The sequence below is a fragment of the Callithrix jacchus genome, chromosome 2, assembly GCF_049354715.1.
Source record: "Callithrix jacchus isolate 240 chromosome 2, calJac240_pri, whole genome shotgun sequence".
Classification (NCBI taxonomy): Eukaryota; Metazoa; Chordata; class Mammalia; order Primates; family Cebidae; genus Callithrix; species Callithrix jacchus.
In genome coordinates, this window is record NC_133503.1 from 92,128,506 (window position 1) to 92,146,301 (window position 17,796).

The following is a 17,796-nucleotide window of genomic DNA, read 5'->3' on the forward strand; positions in this document are numbered from 1 at the left end:
GATGGTGAGACTAGATGAGGACATCACCACCACCATCACCATCACAATCATGACAACAACAAATCTCTATGCCATTATTTAATAATTATATATGCAAAAATTCTCAATTAAATACTAGCAAACCAAATCCACAACACATTAAAAAGACAATATGGTATAATGAGATGAGATTTATTCCAGTGATGCAAAAGTAGTTCAATGTACACCAAATCAATAAATATCACCTCAACATAAGGAAGGACAAAAACCATATTATCATATCAATAGACACTAAAAAGCATTTGACGAAATTCAACATTGCTTCATGATGAAAATTCTTAACAAATTAGCATAGAAGGAGTAACATATCTCCACATATTAAAGGCCATATATGACAAACTTATGGGTAGCATTATAATAAATGGGAAAAGCTAAAATATTGCCCTCTAGAATTGGGACAAACAACTAGTCCACTTTCATGAAATCTATTCAACATAATACTGCAAGTCCTAGCTACAGCAATCAGGCAAGAGAAAGAAATGAAAGGTATTCAAATTAGTTAAAAAAAAAAAGTCAAGGCTGAGTGCCTTGGCTCATCTTGTTCTAATATTTTGGAAGGCCAAGGCAGGTGGATCACCTGAGATTAGGAGTTTGAGATTAGCCTGGTCAACATAGTGAAACCTTGTCTCTATTATAAATAAAAAATTAGGCAGGCATGATAGCAGGTGCCTGTAATCACAGCTACTCAGGAGGCTGAAGTATGAGACTCACTTGAACCCAGGAGACAAAGGTTGTAGTGAGCCAAGATTGTGCCACTGCACTCTAGCCTGGGTGACATAGTGAGACTCTGTCTCAAAGAAAAAAAAGGAAAAAAAAAAGAGGAAGTCAACTTGTTTCTCTTTGCAGATGACATGATCTTACAAGACCTAAAAACTTAATCAAAAAACACATAGAACTGATAAACAAGTACATCTACAGGATAAAGATCAACATACATAAATCAATATGATTTCTACATGCCAATAATAAATATAGCTGAAAAGGAAAGCAGTATCATTTGTAATAGCCACAGAAACAGATTACATAACTAGTTATAAATTTAACAAAAGACGCGAAAATTTTCTACAATGAAAACTATTACACACAGATAATTGAAATTCAGGACACAAACAAATCGAAAGAGATTCCATGTTCATTAACTAAAAGAATTAATATTGTTAAAATAATCATACTGCCCAAAGTAATCTTCAAATTAAATGCAATTCCTATCAAAATATCAATATTATCCACTGAAATTAATAACAAAATTCTGAAATTTGTGTGGGACTACAAAAGACCCCAAGTAGCAAAAGCAATCCTGAGCAAAAAGAACATAGCTCATTATACTATGTAATTTCAAAGCATGCTATAAAGCTGTAGTAATCCAAACAGCATGGTATTGGTATAAAAACAGACACAATAGACCAATGTAACAGAATAGAGAACCAAGAAATAAATGCATGTATTTATAGTCAACTGATTTTCAATAAGGTACCAATAACATAGTTAGTGGAAAAGACATCCTCTTCAACAAAACATGGTTGGAAACTGGCTATCCATATACAAAAAAATAAAATAAAATAAAAGTAGACCCATTATTTCTTACCATATGCAAAAACCAACCAATGTGGATTAAAAAACGAATGTAAGACCTCAAACTGGGGAAAAAATATAGGGGAAATTATTTAGGACATTGGTATAGGTGAAGATATTTATGGCAAAGACTTCAAAAGCACAGGAGGGAAAAAACGAAAATAGACAAATGAAACTATATCAAACTAAAAATTTTCTGCAGTGGAAAAAAAAAAGAAAAAATAAAGCAGTGAACACAATGAAGAGACAACCTATAAAATGGGGAAAAATTGCAAATCATTCATCTGAATGATAAGTAACTAACATACAAAATATACAAGAGGGCTGGGTGCCTTGGCTCACACCTTTAATACCAGAACTCTAGGATTAAAGGTGTGAGCCAACGCACCCAGCCCTCTTGTATATTTTGTATGTTAGTTACTTATCACTTGTATGTTAGTTACTTATCAAGGTGAGCAGACCACTTGAGTTCAGGAGTTCAAGACCAGTCAGGGTAACATGGTGAAACCCCCACCTATAAAAAATACAAAAGAAAACAATAACCAGTTGTGGTAGTGAGCACCTGTAGTTCCAGCTACTTGGGGGACTGAGGGAGGAGGATCACTTGAGCTGAAGAGGTTGAGGCTGCAGCAAGACAAGATTGTGCCACTGTACTCCAGCCTGGGAGACACAGCAAGACCCTGTCTCAAATATATATAAATATTTGTCTCAAATATATATAAATATAAATATAAACCTATGTGTTTATATATATTTGAGACAGGGTCTTAGATGTGTGTGTGTGTGTGTGTGTGTGTGTGTACATATATATGTGCGTGTTTATATATATGGCTTAAAAGATTCAAGATAAATATAAGAATTTGAGTTAAAAAATGGATAAAAAATATGACTAGGCATTTGATAAAAGAAGATACATAAACAGTCAAAAAGTACGTGCAAAAATGATCAGCCTCACCAATTATCAGCAAATGTACATTCAAACCGCCATGAGATATTACCTTTAGTCATAATGGCTGTAATCAAAAAGACAATACATAACAAATGATGGTGAAGATGTAGAGAAAAGAGAACTCTTACCCACTGTTTGTGGGAATAAAAATTTGTATGGCAATTATGGAAAAAATATACAGTTTTCTCAAAAAACCAAAAATAGAACTACAGTAAATTCCTTCAATCCCACTACTACGTGTTGATCCAGAATCAGTATACCTGAAACCCCATGCTTATTGCAGTTCTAGTTATAATACCCCAGATATTTAATCAACTTAAGTTTATATCAACAGATGAATGGATTTTAAAAATATTATATATATGGAGTCCTATTTACAATAAAAAAGAATTAAATCCAATCATTCATCTTAACATGGATGAGCCTGGAGGACATTATGTTAAGTTAAATAAGTCAGGCATAAAAAATAAATGCTGTGTTTTCTCACTCATGTAGGAACTGAAACAAATTTGCTCATAGAAGTAGTAGAAGAAGTAGTGATTTTTTGAAGCTAGGTAGAGTAGAGAGGAGAGTAGGATAAAAGAGCTGGGTTTACAGACACAGAGTTACAGCTAGATGGGAGGAATAAGTTCTAGTGTTCTCTAGCACTGTGGTATGAATACAGTTAACATTAATTTAGTGTATACTTTTCAAAAGCTAGAAGAGAGGACTTCAAAGTTCACAACACAAAGAAATGATGACTTCTGAGGTGATTGATATGCTATTAACCCTGATTTGATTATTTTGCATTGTATACATGTATTGAAATATAACTGTATCCCATAATGTGTACCATTATTACATCAACTATAAAATAAAAGGAAAAAGATTCTAGCTCATAGATTGTGCTACTGTCATCATATGTATCACATCCTAATACACTATAAACCTTACAATACAGAATTATAATGCTTGCTTTGAAAAGTTTTTAAGCTCAACATCACTGATTGCTTATGTTCATCGTAGCACTCACAATAGCAAAGACATGGAATCAACCCAAATGTCCATCAGTGATAGACTGGATGAAGAAAATGTGCTACATATACACCATGGAATACTACACAGCCATAAAAAATGAACAAGATCATGTCCGATGCAGGGACATGAATGAAGCTGGAATTCCTTATCCTCAGTAAACTAATGCAGGAATGGAAAATGAAACACTGCATGTTCTCACTTATAAGTGGGAGCTGAACAATGAGAACATGTGGACACAGGGAGGGGAAAACACTTATTGGAGCCTGTCGGGGAAGTTTCTCGGGGGAGACCATTAGGGAAAACAGCTAATGCGTGCTGGGCTTAATATCTAGGTAATGAGTTGAGAGGTGCAACAAACCATCATGGCACACATTTACCTATGTGACAAACCTGCACACACTGCACCTGTATCCTGGAACTTAAAAAAATTATAATAAAATAATTATTAAAAAAAGAAAAGTTCTTTGATTTTAATGAATTAAGATAATAAAATTATATACCCTTTTAATGTAACCTATATATTTACCATTTCTATTACTTTTAATTTATTCAGATGTACCATTTATACCAGATGTACAGCTTATACCAGATGTAATCTTGGAATAAATGAAATCTTAGAATAATTTTTGGTTCAAACATTTTATCATTTCTCACAGTGTACGTCTCCTAGTAATCGATTATCTCATTTTTAATCTATCTGAAATGTCCTTATTTTATTTTCCTTTTTGGAGGATATTTTTTCTGACCAAAGAATTCTGGGGTGATTTGTTCACCCAGCACTTTATGGATGCAATTACCTTGTCTTCTTGCTTCCCATGTTTCTGATGAGAATTCTTATGATTGTCACTGTACATGAAATTTGATTCTCTCTTTATTTATTTTATTTAAGTTATTAGAGCACATATTATGGATTATAATATGCCTTGGTATAACTTTCTTTGAAGTGATTTTGCTTAGAATAAAAAGCTTCTTGGATCTGTAAGTTAATGCTTTTTCAACAAATTTGGGCCACAAAATTTTCCTAACTTTTGAGCCTAAATTAGAATGTTTTCAGTAATTATTCATTCAAATATTTTTTTTCTGCCCCATTGTTTTTCTTCTTCTTTTGAAACTCAGAGAACACATGCATATGACTACTTAATATTTATCATATGTCAGTCTCTTTTCTTTGTCTGGTATTACTTAGAGTCCATCCGGTGAGATTTTCTTTGAATACTGACATTTTAAGTTTTAAAACTTCTATATGATTCCTTAAAAAACTTATATTTTATATTTCCCTATTAATATTTTTATCTGTTGATTCATTATCATATTTTCCTTTTAGCATTTAAATATATTTACAATGACTGCTTTAGAGTATTGGTCTGCTAATTCAGGCACTTAGTCTCCTCAGATGAGTTTTGATAAGCTGTTTTTTCTCTTGACTATGGGTGATCATGGTCACATTTTTTTTGTTTCTTTGCATATATTTTTATTTTATACTACATATTGTCAAAGATACATTATAAAGATCCTGAATTTTTTCTAATTTCCTTTGAATATTGTTGAGTTTTGTTCTAGCAGGTACTTGACCAAGCTGGACTCAACTCCAAATTATGGTAAGAAGTTTGCTGACATTTCTGTTCAGTTTTTCAGCTTTCCAGCTCCAACTTTACTTATGTCCCCATGGAGCTTCTTCCACACTAGCAGTTCAATGACTAATTAAGTAAGCCATTTGATCAGATGGTTTGATTAGAATTTATATATAGATCTTGGACCTCACTTTCACCTGGTGGGTTCCTGCTTTGAAAAATTTCCTCTCTCACTTATCAGGTTATCTGGCAATTCCAACCCCTAAGTCCTCAAGCCGGTAGTGCCACATGTTACCTTACAGACCCTTAGTCTTTCCATGAACATATTCAGTTTGGCAAGCTTAGCTCTCTTCTGAGATCTTTCCACTGGGGTTGGTTCTCTCTAAACTCCGCACTTCCACTGGGACTACCATTTTATGGCTTCTTTTTGACCTTCTTATCTCAGATTAGAAGTTATGTGCTCTGAGAAGACTTTCCTAACCACCCAATCTTAAGTAACTTCATGCACACAAATTCATTTACTTTGTAATACTTGTATTTTCTTCATATTAAGTATTGACACATAAAAGTATCTCATTTGTTTGTTAATATGGTTATTGTGTTTAATTTTACCTAGAAAATAAGCTCTATTAAAATGGGAACACTTTTTGGCTTCCTTTATATCTCTGGTGCTTACCATCACACCTAGCACAGAGCAGACACTCAATATGTACTTTACTGAAAAAATGAATATATGAATCACTGGAAAATATTGGAAATAGGGGAATGAGATGAACAAGGGTCTTCTGCAAAAGCAGGAGTCCTACCTTCCATATACTATGTTGACTTTTAAAGTATGAGTTCTTAATCACAGTAACGACATACTAAGTCATTACCCATAATCATCAGCCTACCTCAGTATCACGTGTGTAGGCAGCCACTTGAATGTATCAGACTAAAGCATCTGCTTCTGGGTTGGCAGGTTTTGTTTCCTTCCCAGAAGTTTCCCTCCTCACAGTAATTGACCTGTCAGCACTTTGCCTACACAGCTGCGTGTTAAAAGGGTGACAGTCTAGCAAGCAGTTGGCTGCAATGCTCTAGTTTGCAAGATTCCTGCTGCATTGTGTCAGAAGAGAAAGGATTCTAACTTGAAAAGCAAGAACATGCAGAGGTTGAACATCTGTAACAAATAAACATATTTTTTAAAAGCAAACGAGAAAAAGTGATTAGGTTACACCAAACAGGACCTTCAAAATCTCAATGCAATGTGTCTTCTCCTTTTGGGTCTTCCTCAGCTTGTAATATTACATCTTGAGCAGACCTACACTTTCTTTCAACTATTTGAAAGAAATAAGCATATTTTTGGTGCTTGTGCCCAGGAGACCATTTGGTGCAAACTGTCCATCTGCCTTTGTTTTCTCATATTTTAACACCATTCACCTTGTATCCCTTATGATTGTATTTGTGCCAGGATCAAGATTATTTATAAGCCCAGAGCTTATGTGAACTCTGCTGCAGTAAATCTCTATGCTCTCTGTCTAATAAGAGAAATGCTTTGCCTTCATTCAATTCAAGAGCTGAGTTTCTCTACTGCAAATAGGCATCTGCAGGAACATTGAAAACTATGTGGCAAGAGATAGTCATCGAGAATTTATGAGTGACATATATCTCACTGAAAGCCAACCAGGTCTGCCTGCCAGTCCACTTGGCAGACTGGAAAGCCATAACTACTAACTATTGAGAGGTTAGGGCAGTAACTATATATTGATTATTTACTACATGATCAGAGAAACACTAATGGAGTATAAGCCATCTCTTCATCTATTCATTATCCATCAACATTGGCAATACTCAAGAATTTTGAACTGCCTAATGCTGTCAGAAGGGTTATTGTTTCATTTAGAGAATGACACAATGAACATGGAAGGACACATGAACATGGAAGAATGAATAAGAGGAAGCAGAACTTGATTACAACAATGTGTGTGCTTCGTACAGTGTACATAAACTGTGAACAGATAGTTCCTCCTCTTCACTTGGATTATTTTGTTTTTGACTCTAATTCATCCAACATGGTATAGAAATTAAAGTAATGCACAGAAAGTTGAAATCTTTCTAGTGAGAAGTGTGAAAACGAATATCTCTGGAGCCATATTGCCCAGGTTGGCATTCTAATTCCACTATGTGTTGGCTGTATAACTTTACCTATATTCCTTTCTTTAAGGAAACATTTCATCATTCATAAAATGAGAATAATAATATTACTGTTTTCATAAGTATTTACAGCATAAAATTGTGAGGATAAAGGATTTAATATGTATAAAGCAGTGAGAGCAATAGACACCCAGTAACTTCAAAATTATTACTATTATTATTAGTGTTATGATATGTTTGAGTTATCCTATCTCAAATCAGAATTAGGCTCTACACCATTATCCATTCCTGGAGACAAAGAAGCAAAGGCATAGAATAATTCAGCAACTTGCCCAGGTTTACACAGCTAGGAATTGGCAGAGCCAGAATCCAAACCCAAGACAGTCTGGCATGGAAAGTGGCTCTAAATAACTCTCATGATATAACAGCAAATGGAGAGAAGTACAAGGCCATAAATCCTGTGATGTGACAGCCATGATTCCTAACCAGTGGCCTGACTCCCTTGTTGCGAGAGTAAGACTACGCCAAAATACTGAATTATCTGCTTTTATTTCTGAAAGTAGTGACTACCAGACATTATGGCTAGAATTCCTCTCTGACTTTAAAGTCAATGATATTTCTATTTCATTTTATTATTTTGCTTCTAGAAATGTACTTTTAAAAATTTCCAGATGAATTACCATTATGTGGCTTACAATTTCCCCTGAATGTGACTTTCTTCCTCTGTATATTCTAAGGACATTGTAGAGAAGGGGTAAACAATTCCTTACATCAAACTGAGCAATTAAAAATAGCCCATTTACTAAGCAGAAAAAGGAAAAATAGATCTCTCTTTTTAAGCACATTTTCAAGCAGGTAAGTGCAGGTATGGTTCTAGGCCTATAATTATATACTCTATTTTAAAAGTGCTATGAATCATTCCACTTGCTATACAAGCATATATACACTGCAATTTCTACGAGAAATGCATATGCCTTCTGCTATTAGTAGTTATGTTTTTCACAGCTTTTAAATTCAGCATTCAACTAGTATATGAGAAAATAAATAATTCCTTTCTGTCTTTTTCTCTGGTAACATACAAGTAGTTAGAGTCATCTCTTCTGATTTTTATTAGTCTGATATATAGCATATTTAGTAGGGAAACATTTTATTCTCCATAAAAGGTCCAAAACGTATTTAAAAGTTAATATATTTGTAGTGACTCTGCTATTCATGATAGTCCTTTGGGGATTAGAAGAATTCACTGGTGATGACTGTGCAGGTTAAAATTGTATGCCATTCTTTTACTTACATCTGATGTCTTTGCAAAAGTACTAAAATTAGGAGAGTTCATCAGTTGGTCTATGCAGCAACTTCTCTGACTTATATTAGACATTTTTAGCAACTGTTTCATGACAAGTGTGCAGCTAAGAACTAGTTTACAAGCTTCAGAGTTTTCATGCACATCCCATTAGTAAACAAGGTTGAGTTTTCTTGCTAATGGACAAATATTTTGTTATTGTAAAGATTAAAGTCACCTAATCTCTCCTTACTCTCACTTTCTCTTCTACCTCAGCAATGCTCAGGTCAGTTTAATTGAAGGCATAGGTAGTAGTAAAAGTGTATTAGTCTGTTTTCATGCTGCTGATAAAGGCATATCTGAGACTGGTAATTTATAAATAAAAAAAGGTTTAACAGACTCACAGTTCTGTGTGGGTGGGAGGCCTCACAATTGTGGCAGAAAGTGAGGGAAGAACAAAGGCATGTCTTACATGGTGGCAGGCAAAAAGAGAGAGCTTGTGTGGGGAAACTCCTCTTCTTAAAACCGCCAGATCTTGTAAGACTTAACTCACTACCACAAGAACACCGCAGGAAAGACCCACTCCCATGATTTAATACTTCCAAATAGGTCCCTCCCATGACACATGGTAATTGTGGGAGCTATGAATTCAAGATGAAATTTGGGTGTGGGCACAGACAAACCATGTCAAAAAGCCAATATTAAAAAAGTGTTGAATATCAAACAACTTTAACATTGTACTTTTGCCCCGTTTCTTAAAAAAGCTATGCTTTGTCTCTTTAAAAATGAACATATTTATATTTAATTTAATTGTAAGGGTGTAACATAGTTGTTTCCATAAGCAATAAAAAGATCAATAAAATAATAACCCATTCATATTCCTAGACTCCTCAGATTTTAAAAAAGTCATTATTTGGTACATATTTTTAAGAAAATGCTGCATGCTTATACATGTATATACATATGATTTTCATTTTAAGAAAACTCCAAGTTTCTTTCTTAAAAGCAAATTTATTGAAAATGTCTAAAATTATTTTATAACTGAATAATATTTCATAATATGTACATACTATATTTTCTTCCCCTATGCTGAACTTTCAATTTATTTTGGATATCTAAAAAATCAGCTCATTGATACAGTTGTCATTAAATACATAGAAGAGGTTCTTAAAATTGAAAATTGCTAAATCAAAGAGTATATTTAGTTTAAATAGATAAGGCTAGATTTCTTTCTTAAAATTCTGTAAACATTCATATTTTCATTAGCAATGTATAAAAGTATTTATTTCCATAAATCCACTTTAGCAAGAGACTTAATTTTATTTTAACTTTTGCCAATCTGATGAATGAAAAATGATATTCAACTGCCATAATTCTCATTTCCCTGATTGCTGGTGAGGTAGACCATCTGTTCCTATTTATTGACCAATTGGATTTGCCCTATTGTAAAATGCCTGTTTATATTCTTTATCCATTTTTTTTCCTATTGGCTTATCTTATTTGTAATCAACTTAGAGTAATTCTTTTTCAATGAGACATATTAGCCCTTGGCTTGAACATATTCTTCCAGTTTAACCTTCAACTCACTCTTTCTGGTTTGTTATGCACTGACAAATTTTTATTCAGGAAAGTATATCCTATGACCTCCAACTGTATAGTCTCCCTTAGTGATCTCATGTAGGCTTTGAATGTTGTCTGTACATGGATGTTTTCAAAGTGTATCTCTTTAGCCCTGGTCTCTCCCTTGAGTTCTAGACAGCATATATAACTGCCTGCTCCATATGAGATTAGTACACATTTCGAACTTTCCATGTCCAGAAGAGAAATCTCCATTCAATGCCTCGTACCTCTGCTACTCTTACATCTCTCTCCATCTTAGTTGATTGCAGGCACCCTGATCCAGTCACTTGCTCAAGCTAAAACCCCTAAATAACAGTCTTCTTCCCTTTCTTTCATCAGTACCCTTTATTTAATTTTTAGCCAGCTACACTAATTCCAAAATATGTTCTATATAGGTGTTTTTCTCAATAACTGTTAACATTCTAGCCCCAAACACTATCAGTTCTTACCTAAATTTTTGTGATACTGAACTAAACTGGCTTACCTTTATCCCTTTTTGTCCCATAGTATTCATTTGGGACAAAATTTGGATATTATGAGATTAATATTATGAGATTTTTTACAATTGAAATCATAACTATTTATTTTCAGCTGAAAATGCTCTTATAGCTTACTAATGCAATTAAATAAAATTCACACCACATCCCAGACTGACTAGGGCATAAGCCATATGGCTCTTGACTACTAAATCTTCCTCCTCATTCACTGTATTCTTGCTCATCACATTGAATAATTTTCAGTGCTTTAATATGCTACACTCATTATATTTGCAGCAACTTTAAGCTTGCCATTTCATCCTTCTGAATGTATTCTCATTGCCAGACCTTACAGAGTAAAGAACAAATCACAATAAACGTTTTAAACCTCTAACTTTAGCTATCTAATCCTCAAGAGAAGCACCTGATACTTTATTCCTTAGAGTTTAATGCTTATGGTTGCTCAGCTATTCTTGCTTTTGTGCCTGCCCCCACTTTCCTAGTGACTCCACATGTGATTCTTTCCTCTACACTACACCACCTGCTTTTTATCACTCATGTCCATTACATTCTTTTTATATGCTTCTTTTTCCATGCATGTACCTTGTATGGTTCACAGTTAAACTCTACAGGAAGGATAAGACCTAATTAATTTAGCCAATTACCATAGAGTGTGAAGTGTCACTGCTAAGCAGAGCTCTTGTTCTGAGCCATATGATAGTCCATTGGTCTGTTTTGGGTCAGACATCTACTCTTAATCCCCTTGATCTGGGTAGTGGGAGATAATAAAATGGAACACTGAAACACATTTATAAAGGAACATCAGGAAGAGGGCTGCTGGCTGGGAGTGCCTTCTGAGCATCCTCAAGTTTTTGTTAATGTACCATATAAATTAATGAACGCTGGAATATGGGATTGCTGACTAATTTCCCTTCTGTCTAGTTGAAATGATAGCCAAAAGAATCTAATTATTCTTTAAAATTCTTTCATTTCTCCTTATCTCATTTTGAGTGTTCATAAATAATTCCATCTGTATTGCAGAAGACATGGTTATAGATATTTTATAATTTACAATGATCACAAAAACTCAAAGGCGATGAGTTTTAAACCAAAGGCTACAGTAAACAGATTATCTGGTCTTCCTAGAAAATGCCTATTTCCAATTCTTTGTGTTTCTCTGTGAAGAAATAGATCCTGCGGGGGAGCGGATCATGGTGATCTTCACATTTCTTAAAATGACATGTTTTTATTTGAGTAGTTTTCTCTTCAAGCTTGGAAGGAGATTGTTTATCCATTCATATATTCCTTACCATAGCTGCAAGTAATACTTCACATAGTAGGTCCTCGGACAACATTTATAAAAGGAAAAAGTGAATAGGCAATGTGTATGTAGAAAAATGATTAAATAAAAAATGAATTGATGTTATGAAGTCCTGTTCCAAAGAAGAGTCAAATTATGGGAAGATATTTGTGAATCAATCAGGATGTACTCAGAAGAGTATCATATAGAAAGACACATTAATTTCTACATTCTTCCCATAAAGGATAGCCTAAAAACCAAACAAATTTGTCTTACTGCACATTGAGACATGATAACGTATTGCCATATCTACTTCAAAGCCATTATAATCATTTACTTTTTAAAGAAAGTTTGTATCATCACTTATATCAAAATAATCAGTAGAATTATTAACAGGAAAAAGTAAGTACTCCATCAGTTCATGGTCTTCAGAGCTTTGAAAGATGCTAATTTTTAAAGCTGATTTTATTTTGTGTTATTTCTCTTATCCAAAACACTACATATAGCTAGAAAGGAGATATACAAAATGCAGTGATATAATGTTTTACGGAATATGCTTCAAAACTGTAACTGTTGAGTTCTATCAACCAGGTAGTGAACACTTGATATGGAGTTCTTTGGCACTTTATGCTTTTATGCTACTGGATTTTAATAAAGTCCAACATGGATTTATATATTCAGTGCTACTCAGCTTAAAGTCCCAGGTAATTCTCACACCTACCCTTACTTTCTGCCTGTCAAAGTCAGATATAATAAAAACAAAGGTTATAAAGGATTCATAGCTCAAGTATCTTCGTATTATTTCATCTGATAATTACTCAGGAACATAGCATGCTTATCTGCACCATCTCCATATTTATTCAACCACACTCCCTTTTTGCTTGCGTCTGATTTATCCTTTCTCTTCTCTTTTAGTAATATTGGTTTTTAAATTTTCCCATATGATGTATAAATGCAATCCCATTTTAAAAGAATCACATAATGCTTGCTTAGGAAGATCACTTTAACATGCACAGTTAAATATTTTCAAAACCATGTTTTGAGTTAAATAACCTCATTTCTAAAACAAGCCAGGAAACCTCATATGCATTTCTTGTTAAAATCACAAAGGAGGATTGTTACAAATTTAAAATGTGCAAGATAATATATTAAGTATTAAAGAAAATACAGTAAATAATTTTTCTCTAATTGGTTTTTAATAATAGAGTAGAAACTCTAATTCACATTATGATAAAATCACAGATGTTTTATGTTTTCTAGGTAACAGCAAACTGTGTCTCTGAACTGGTATAATTTGCTTACACAACTGCAAGGAAGAGAGACATATTTAATTAGTAACTATCTAGACTGAAAATTAGGTAAAGAATTAAGATGCTTTCCATTACACCTTTAAATGCAAGAATTACTGTGTGTTTTGAAGCAGTTTAAAATTTGTTTACGTTGTTGAGTATGCAAGGAATGAAACTAATGCTAAAATTCTATTTAATTCAAATCCTAAATTGAAGCTGGAATCCTTATAACCCATTTTGTATAAATCACCACCCTGAAATGTTAAAAAATTCCTAGTGTTAAACTAGATCGCATAACATGCACTACAACTTCTGATTCTTATATTGCCCACAGGAAGTTGGAAACATAGTTTCACATTTCTGCCTTAAAATTATATAAAGCCAATTCAATGCTTAGTTGCTACTTGTGGGTGTTTTTCAAGAACTTACAAGAATAATCAGACTTTTGTATTTCCAAGAAGAAAATTTTGTAAATGTAATCCAGAAGAGAAACAGTCTGAAATGTTTTCTAAAACCTTTTGGATTGATACTTGCTGCTTTGAAAAAAAGTACATTCTTCAAAGTTACTCAGTGACATTGCAGATATGTTTTGCCCAGTTAATCTCTTTCCCATCAAAGGCTATGGGCTTTTGACAAGTACTTTTCTGTTTCATTCTTCAATCACAAGGACTATAAAAATCTCCAACTGCCACTTTTCTATTTTGGATCAGTTTGGATATAATAAAGAATGTGGATACTTGCTTTCACCAAGTAGTTAGGGTGTACACCCTGTTTTCTAATAAAAACGATATGTCCTATTGATAGTAAAAAATTTGGTGACAGAAATATATATGTGGCATCTTGAATGTTTAAACACAAATGCACTCTATTTAAAATAACCAATAAAATAGGAATGTATTCTATGAGCAACAGCTGGTGGGGGAAAACATTTTAAAAAGCACAATCTTTGTAGTCAATCACAACAGGGGCTGAACAAGACACCTAAACCCCACTTTCCTTATGAGTTGGCTAATGTGACAATTCTTGCTTCAGTTTGAAGTAGTGTCAGAGAGAACAGCCAGGATCAAAGTCCCTGAGTATTGCCAGTCACTGGACACACTGAGTACAACATTTTTGGTTTCAAGTAGGGGTCTGAAATTCTAATACAAGAGCACAAGATGGAAGACAGAGGAGTGTTATAACCCATGTAGAACTGAAGAGTATGTACCCCTTAGTAAACTGCTTAGTGAATTTACATTTGTTATTTTTTATTCACTAGTCTTAATACAAGAGGTTTGCTGGTTAAAGATTTTAAGAACCCTAGACTGAGCCCCAGGAAGGGCTTCTGTGTTTCCAAGTAATTGTATGTAGGACTCTTACATACTTTTCTCAGAATTTAGTTCAGGCTGGCCAATGGCCAATCCTTAAACATGTTCTGGATCTGAATTTACTTCCCCCTCAGGGATCTTTCTCCTGTAATCTCCTCTTGCTTCCTTGTAGTCAGTGTCTCCTGTTTGACTAATTATTCTGTAAGCAAATCAACTTATATAAAATCTCCAATTGAAAATATAAAAAGTTCATAAAAGGAAAATGAAGATACTGAACCTCATCAAAATTAAATATTTGGCTTTGTGAAAGATTCTATTAGGAGGAAGAAAAGAAAAGCTATGGACTAGCAAAAGTATTTACAAACCATATATCTGAGGACTATGATCTAAAATATATAAAGAATTTTTTTTTTTTTGTACTGAAGTAAGTGGCTTTTTTTTAATTGGAGAAAGCCAGAATTACAAAGGACTTAAACACAACATTGACAAAGCGCCGGTTGTACTGCATCTGCCTCTTAGCCCGGCCAGTCTTCTTCTTCTTCTCCTGTTTGGCCACCTTAGGAGTCTGACCTCTCACCTTCCCAGCACGGGCCAGGGAACTATGGACTTTACCTCCGAGTATTCGGCCTGCTCCTTCCAGGGTGGTGAGGGCGTCCACCCCGCACTGGCCCAGGTGGCCTTATCCTCCAGGGGCGTGTCTGCCAGGAGTACGACTTGATCTTCCGGGGCAATGCCCTCCAGTAAGGCTACATGAGCCTTAATTTGGGCAACCATCGACTGGCCAGTCACCTCGAGGGTGTGTAGCTCCTGGGCGTGGACGAAGAGCTGCATGTTGGCGACGGAACCACGGTGTCAGCTGCCGCTACGGTGAAGATGGAGTCAAGAAAAAGGCTTTAAAATTTTTTTTTTTTATTTTTTGCCATGAAAATATTTATCTGTAGATATCATAGAAGTCAGCGGGACCAGCACAAAACAGAGGCAGCCTATACAGTGCTGTGGGGACCGAGGCTCACAAACATCCACAGGGCACACGTGGGGCCGGCTGCTCCCAGCAAAGAAAGCCACCTCCGAACCCGCAGACACCTCACTCCCTCAGCTGTGGGACCGCAGGGGCGACGGGTGGTTTGACACCTCCGAAGAGCTGAGCTCCGTTCTAGGGAGGGGCCAGGCCAGGCCGCAGTCCTCCGGTTGGTCCAGTTTGGCCATTACTAGATGAAACTCTGACCAGAGCTCTCATCAGAACGATGCAGCCTTGGAGTTGAAGGCAGCAACACTGTCACCACCTTGGTGGAGAACAAGAAAGCCCAAGAATTGACTGAGGATGCATCTACTTCCAAGCTCATGCAGTTATTCGCAGCATTCAGTGCATTGTGGCCTGTGGCTCCAAGGGACTTCATTTCTTGAACCATGGTCCCTGCATAGGATAGCTCACAATATGATTGCTTGCTTTATCTAAGCCAGAAGAGTCTGCCAGCAGGATGGATTAAAATGTTACATAGCAAAATGACAGAAATGACATCCTCTGTCCTTTGCCATAATCTATTTGTTAGAAGCAAATGAGAGCTTCTCCCTATACTCAAGTTTAGGGGATTATACAAGATCATGAGGATGAGGAGTCAGGGATGTGTAGAGGCCATCTTTGGGTCTGTTTGGCATAACACAATACACTGCAGGAGGACTCTTGGAGCTTGCTCAATGTCTCAGGTAAATGAGGAGAAAGTACTGGGACTGCCTTGGATGAATTTGATGAAAAGTTTAGAGGACTCAGAGAGATGGAGTTATTTGAATAGGATTAATATGAGTTATTCAAAACCCCACCACCTAGCTCTTGCTTCACTAGAGCAGTAAGAAGACCGTATGAATAAGACTTTGAAAACACAGGCAACAAAACCAAATATAAGTCAACAGAATTATATTAAACTATGAAGGTTCTGCACAGCAAAGGAAACAATCAACAGAGTGAAAACACAAGCTACAAAATAGGAGAAAATATTTGCAAATGATTTGTCTGACAAGGAACTAATAGTCAGAATATAAATGGAACTGAAACATCTCAATAGCAAAAAATAAATCAGATTAAAAAATGGGTAAGATGTCAACATCACTAATCATTAGAAAAATGCAAATCAAAACCCGAATGAGATGCCATTTCACTCCAGTCAAAATGGCTATTACTAAAAAGTCAAAAAATAACAGATACTAGCAAGTTTGTGGAGAAAAGTGAATACTTATTCACTGCTGATGGGAATACAAATTAGTTCAGCCATTGTGAAAAGCTGTTTGGTGATTTCTCAAAGAACTTAAGACAGAATTACCATTCAACCCATAAATCCCATTACTGAGTATATATGCAAATGAATATATATTGTTCTGCCATAAAGACACATGTATGTGTGTGTTCATTGCAGCACTTTTCACAATAGCAAAGACATGGAATTGACCTAAATGTCCATCTATAGTAGACTGGATAAAGAAAATGTGGTACATATATGCCATGAAATATTATGCAACCATAAAAAATGAGATCATTTCCTTGCCAGCAACATATATGGAGCTGGAGGCAATATTCCTAAGCAAACTAACACAGGAACAGAAAAACAATACCACATATTCTCACTGATAAGTGGAAACTAAACATTGAGTACACATGGACACAAAGAAGGGAACAGCAAACACCAGGGCCATCTGAGGGTGGAGGTTGGGGTGAGGGTGAGAATCAAAAAACTACCTATTGGATACTATGCTGATTCTTTAGGTGATGAAATAATCTGTACACCAACCCCCAAACACACAATGTACCTACATAACAAACTGGCACATGCGCCTCTGAATCTAATATAAAAGTTTAAACATGGGCAATATAATTGGAACAGATATTTCTTAAAACGAAACACACAAATGGCTAACAAATACATAAAAATATGCTCAGCATCACTAATCATTAGGAAAATCCAAGTCAAGACCACAGTGAGGTATTACCTCACCTCAGGATAGCTATGATCAAAAAGACAAAAAAATAAAAAAACATGAGGGCAAGGATGCAGAGAAAAGGAATTCTACTCTTCCGCTGGTGCAAATGTAAACTAGTACAACCACTATGAAGAATAGCATGGGGATTCCTCAAAATCTACAAATAAAACTACCATATGATCCAGCAATTTCAGTACTGGGCATTTATCTAAAGAAAAGGAAGTCTGTGCATCAAAGAGACATCTGCACTGTAACATTAACAGCAGCACTATTC

At 35.1% G+C, this 17,796-nt stretch overlaps 1 pseudogene; it reads right to left on the bottom strand.

Moving 5' to 3' along the window:
- Positions 1–14,991: 14,991 nt before the first annotated feature.
- On the bottom strand, positions 14,992–15,383 carry LOC100392872 (ubiquitin-like protein FUBI pseudogene; annotated as a pseudogene).
- Between the last annotated feature and the right edge of the window lie 2,413 nt (positions 15,384–17,796).